Here is a 6339-nt window from a genome sequence, read left to right as displayed (position 1 = left end):
GCTACTTTACTGAATTCACTTATGAGTTCTAAATGTTTTCTGGTGGAATTTCCTCGTTCCTCTAAGTATATAATCATGTCATCAGCAAATAGGGATAGTTTGAGTTCTTCTTTTCCTAATCATATTCCTTTAATTTCCTTGGTCTGTCTAATTGCTCTGCCTAGAGTTTCGAGGACAATGTTGAATAGAAGTGGTGAAAGAGGGCATCCCTGCCTTGTTCCAGTTTTTAGGGGGAATGCTTTCAGTTTTTCACCATTTAGAATGATATTGGGCATGGGCTTAGCATAGATGGCCTTTACAATGTTAAGGAATGTTCCCACTATCACTATTTTTTCTAGTGTTTTGAGCATGAAGGGGTGCTGTATTTTATCAAATGCTATTTCTTCAACTATCAAAATAATCATGTGATTCTTGACTTTAAGTCTTTTGATATGGTGAATTACATTTATTGATGTCCAAATGTTGAAGCAATCTTGCATCCCTGGGATAAAACCCACTTGATCATGGTGCACTATCTTTTTAATATATTTTTTTACATGTGATTTGCTAAGATTTTGTTGAGAATTTTTACATCAATGTTCATTAAGGATATTGGTCTGAAATTTTCTTTCCTCAATGTGTCTCTGTCTGGTTTAGGTATCAGTGTGATATTGGCTTCATAGAATGAGTTTGGAAGGGTTCCCTCCTCTTCTATTTCATGGAATACTTTGAGAAGTATCGGAATGAGCTCTTCTTTAAAGGTTTTGTAGAACTTGGCTGAGAACCCATGTGGTCCCAAACTTTTCTTTGTTGGTAGGCTTTTGATGACTTCTTCTATTTCATTACTTGAAATTGATCTATTTAAATTGTGTATGTTCTCCTGGTTCAGTTTAGGTAACTCATGTGTCTCTAGAAACCTGTTGTTGTCTTTGAGGTTTTCTGTTTTGTTGTAGTATATATTTTCAAAATAACTTCTAATTATGTTTTGTATTCCACTCATGTCTGTTGTGATATTTCCTTGTTCATTCTGAATTTTAGTGATTTGGGTTTTCTTTCTCCTTCTCTTTGTTAGTGTGGCTAAGGGTTTATCAATTTTGCTTAGTTTTTTAAAGAACCAACTTTTTATTTTGTCAATTTTTTCGATTGTTTCTTTTGTTTCAATTTCTTTGATTTCAGCTCTGATTTTAACTATTTCCTGTCTTCTACTACTTTTGGTGTTGGTCTGCTCTTCTTTTTCTAGGGCTTTGAGCTGCAGTGTTAGGTTGTTTATTTGTTGATTTTTTTCTTCTCTTATTGAATGCACTCCATGAAATAAATTTTCCTCTAAGTACTGCTTTCATAGTGTCCCAGAGATTTTGATATGATGTTTCTTTGTTCTCATTTACCTGTAAGAATTTTTAAATTTCCTTCCTAATGTCTTCTGTTATCCATTCATCATACAATAGTGTATTATTTAATCTCCAGGTGTTGGCGTAGTTTCTGGTTTTTACTCTGTAATTTATTTCTAATTTCACTCCATTATGATCTGATAGAATACAAGGTAGTATCTCTATCTTCTTGTACTTGCTAACAGTAGCTTTGTGGCATAATATATGGTCTGTTTTAGATAAGGATCCATGTATTGCTGAGAAGAGAATGTATCCACTCTTTGTTGGATGGTATATTCTATAAATGTCCGTTAAGTCTAAATTATTGATTGCATTATTGAGATCTTTGGTTTCTTTGTTCAATTTTTGTTTGGAGGATCTGTCCAGTGGTAAGAGAGGTGTGTTAAAATTGCCTAGTATTATTGTATTATGGTCTATTTGGTTTCTGAAATTGAGAAGGATTTGTTTGACATACATGGATGAGCCACTGTTTGGGGTGTAGATATTTATGATTGTTATGTCTTGCTGATTTATGCTTCCCTTAAGCAGTATGAAATGTCCTTCTTTATCCCTTCTGACTAAGCTTGGCTTTAAGTCCACATTATCTGATATGAGGATGAATACTCCGGCTTTTTTGCTGTGTCCATGTGCATGGTATGTTTTTTCCCATTCTTTCACCTTTAGTCTGTGGGTATCTCTTTCTATGAGATGAGTCTCTTGCAGGCAGCATATTGTTGGATTTTTCTTTTTAATCCAACCTGCCAGTCTATGTCTTTTGATTGAGGAGTTCAGGCCATTAACATTCAGGGTTATTATTGAGATATGATTTGTATTCCCGGTCATTTGGCTCATTTTTTTTTTTTTTTTTTGACACAACTTGTTTTCTCCTTTATGTGGCTGTTCCTTTAGGGTAGTTCCTCCCTTTGTTGATTTACATCATTGTTTTTCATCTCTTCCTCATGAAATATTTTGCTGAGAATGTTCTGTAATGCCAGCTTTCCTTTTGTAAATTCTTTTAACTTTTGTTTATCATGGAAGGATTTTATTTCATTGTCAAATCTGAAGGTAAGTTTTGCTAGGTATAAGATTCTTCATTGGCATCTGTTTTCTTTCAGGGCTTGAAAAATGTTGTTCCAGGCCCTTCTAGCTTTTAGGGTCTGGATTGAAAAATCTGCTGATATCGTATTGGTTTCCCCCTGAATGAAATTTGATTCTTTTCTCTCACAGCCTTTAAAATTCTGTCTTTATTTTGTATGTTAGGTATTTTCATAATAATATGCCTTGGTGCAGGTCTTTTGTAATTTTTTGTATTTGGAGTCCCATAAGCTTCTTGTACTTGATTTTCCATTTCATTCTTCTGATTTGGGAAATTTTCTGATATTATTTCATTGAATAGATTGTTCATTCCTTTGGTTTGTTTCTGTGTGCCTTCTTCAATCCCAATAATTCTTAAATTTGGCTTTTTCATGATATCCCATATTTCTTGGAGATTCTGTTCATGATTTCTTACCATCTTCTCTGTTTGGCCAACTTTGTTTTCAAGATTAAATATTTTGTCTTCAATATCTGAGGTTCTGTCTTCCAGGTGTTCTATCCTATTGGTTATGCTTTCTATGCAATTTTTAACTTGGTTTATTGTTTCCTTCATTTCAAGGATTTCTGGTTGTTTTTTTTTTTTTTTTTCAATATCTCTAACTCTTTATTGAAATGATCTTTTGCTTCCTGTATTTGCTCTTTTAACTGTTGATTGGTGCGATCATTCAATGCCTGCATTTGCTCTTTCATCTCCTCATTTGCTTCCCTGATTGTTTTAATTATGTACACTCTGAACTCCCTTTCTGACATTTCTTCTGCCGTGCTGTCATTGGATTTTATTGCTGTACCATCTAGGTTTGTTTGGGACATTTTCTTCCCTTGTTTTCTCATATTGCTCAGGTGTCTACCCCTCTAATAGTGAAACTCTGGGATATTGCAGATTTCCTCTATTGACTAACATTGTCTCTGTAGATTTCCAATAACTCACCTCTTAGCCTTCAGTAGCCTGAACTCTTGAAGGAACTTGATAATGTGGTGATCCACTAGGAAGCTGCCCCTCTAGGGGTGGTGACCTTCAGGTGGGGTATATTCCCTGTCAGTGGGCAGAGGTGCCTCCACTTGTTGGCTGATGGTCAGTCAAAGGGGGAGTAGACTGCAGACTGGGGCATGTCTGATCTGGGCCTGTGTCTCTGGTTCTACTGCCCTGGTGGGTAAGCCTCGCCCAGCGGGGAAAACTCACCTGGTGGGGAATTTTAGCTGGGCAGCTCTCCGAGAATTTCCCTTCAGTCCAGAAGTACCACCTGGACAGGGAAAGCCCTCCTCTGCGATGTTCCCGGGGGTCTTGACCTACCACCTGGGCTGGGGAGCCTGGCCCTGCGAGGGACTCCCTCTCTGAGCAGCCCTCCTCTGCTACATTCCCTGGGGACCGGAGCTACTGCCTGGGCCTCGGACCCTCACTCTGTTGAAGCTTCTCGCTGTGTGGCCCTCCTCTGCAATGCTCACGGTTGACTGTGTTCTCAGCTCTAACAGGAGAGTCTCACTGGGCCACTCTACTCCACTCCACGAAGTTCCCTGCATTTTGGGATGACTGTCCCATCCAGGGAGCCTGACCAGTGGGAGAGATTCATCCGGTGGCTCTGAGCTGGTCCTGAGTCTCTCAATACCTCCTCTTCTTGACTCCTGGGTCTTGTCAAAGGTCCTCTCGCCTCCTGTACGTGTCTCAGGAAGGGAGCTGCCCATCCAATGATGATGGCGATGCCCACAGGAATAATTCAAAATGCCTACACCAGCCTATAAAGAAGCCTCTGGCTAGCTCCGCGGTGCAGGCGAGCTGGATGGTCTGCTGGCTTGCTCTGCGATGGCAACAGACCTCCGCATGGTGGTCTTGTGGGGTCACTCAGTGATGGCGTCTGTCTTTGGCCTGGTGGTTGGGCGGGTTGTCTGCCCACCACCTAGCTCCACAAGGCAGGTGGGTTGGGTGTCCGCCTGCTACCTCCACGATGCAGGTGGCCTGACTCACCTGCCAGCTCGCTATGTGACTGTGACCAACCAGTGATGGCGTGGTCCTTGTTGCAGGCGTATTGACTTTTTTAAAAGGGAGTAGGGCAAGGGAGAAATCCATCTTATTAGACTAGGCAATTGTTTTAACTTGAAGAGAACTTTGGTAGTTACAATTTTATTTGTTCTTTTTAGTTATGTATGACCATAGAATGCATTTTGACATATCATACATACATGGAGTATAATTTCCCATTCTTGTGATTATACATGATGTGGAGTTATGTATTCATATAGGAACATAGGAAAGTTATGTCTGATTCATTCTACTGTCTTTTCATTCCCATACCTCTCTTCCCCCCAGTCCCCCCTGTCCAGTCGGGAGAATCTCCATTTCTCCCTCCCAGTGCCTACTGTGATTTGGCATATGCTTATCAGAGAGAATATTCGGTCTTTGGATTTTTGGGATTGGCTTATTTCACTTAGTACGATTGCCTCCAGTTCCATCCATTTGCTGGCAAATGCCACAATTTCATTCTCCTTTATGACTGGGTAATATTTTGTTGTGTATATGTACTATATTTTCTTTATCCATTCATTTATTGAAGGGCACCTAGGTTGGTTCCATAGCTTAGCTATTGTGAATTGAGCTGCTATGAACATCAATGTGGTGGCATCACTATAGTATGATGATTGTAAGTCAATTTGGTATATGCTGAGGAGTAGGATAATTGGGTCAAATGGTTGTTCCACTACAAGTTTTCTGAGGAATCTCCATACTACTTTCCATCACTATGGACCAATTTTCAGTCCCACCAGCAATGTATGAGTGTACCTTTTTCCCCATATTCTCTTGTAAATATAGTTTAACATTCAAAATGTTTGCTATGATATGTTTTTTGCCATCTGCAAGAAGGAGGGAAAAGACTTCCTAACACAGGACCTAATTTACTACAAGTAGAAATTCCCCTTTTGGAAGGGTCACCTAAACAATTATAGTCATGCATCGCTTAACTATGGGGATGCAGTCTGAGAAATGAATCATTAGGTGAATTCGTCATTGGAAGAATATCATAGAGTGTACTTTAACACACCTAAATGATACAGTCTACTGTATACTTAGGCTGCATAGTGCATACTGTCATATATGTGATTCCATCATCCTGAAAAATCATTATGTGGTAGATTACATATTAAACCAACCAGTTGTGCAGGCATACAAGCCAGAGAGAGGTAGAAAAGTTCGGTGTCTTTACCTTTGAATAGGAGAAGCCAGTAATCTCAGGAAATGCATCCCAGGGAATGAGAGGAATCTTTAGCTCAATTTCAGAATTTATCTGTGGCTAAGGAAGAGTCCAGTTGGTAGTGGCAAAGTGAAGGCAACACCTATGTATTTCTGAGAACAATTGTACAGTGGAAAAATAGTGAAAGCCAATAGCTTGAAGTCATTTTGGTGGGATTCACGAGACAGATCCCATAAAACCCACATTTGAAGAAGGATTGTTGGGATAATGCAAGAAAGCTCTTCTTCCATTCTTTATCATTCCCTAAAGAACAGGAAGGGAAGTACAATCTTGGGAAGATACTACACAAACTGTTAACAGGTTTAAAAGATTTTTATGACCCATGTGCTTTTTCCTTGAGAATAGACAACAAAAAACTATTTGCCATTTTCCTTTTGGCATGGAAGCTCTTGATATCCTGCTCTATGCTGATTTACTTTACTTGGTTTGGGGAAAGGGGTGATAGGCCAGGACAGAGGAGGAACTAGCATGTAAGCCCAAACAGAATGAGTCAACATACCCACTTATTTTTGTTGTTATCCCCACACAACATAAACATCTCTCCAATTCCCTCTATCGGTTCTCTGACTAGATAACAGGTATCTCTTTTAGTTCTAAATTTGCATTCTGTGTCTTCACTAGAACTTCAACTCTGTCATCAACTAGTTTATTTTGCT

Source organism: Sciurus vulgaris (genome assembly GCF_902686455.1).
Source record: "Sciurus vulgaris genome assembly, chromosome: 14".
Lineage (NCBI taxonomy): Eukaryota > Metazoa > Chordata > Mammalia > Rodentia > Sciuridae > Sciurus > Sciurus vulgaris.
The sequence above is the reverse complement of the archived record's forward strand: the minus strand, read 5'-3'. Positions refer to the sequence as shown.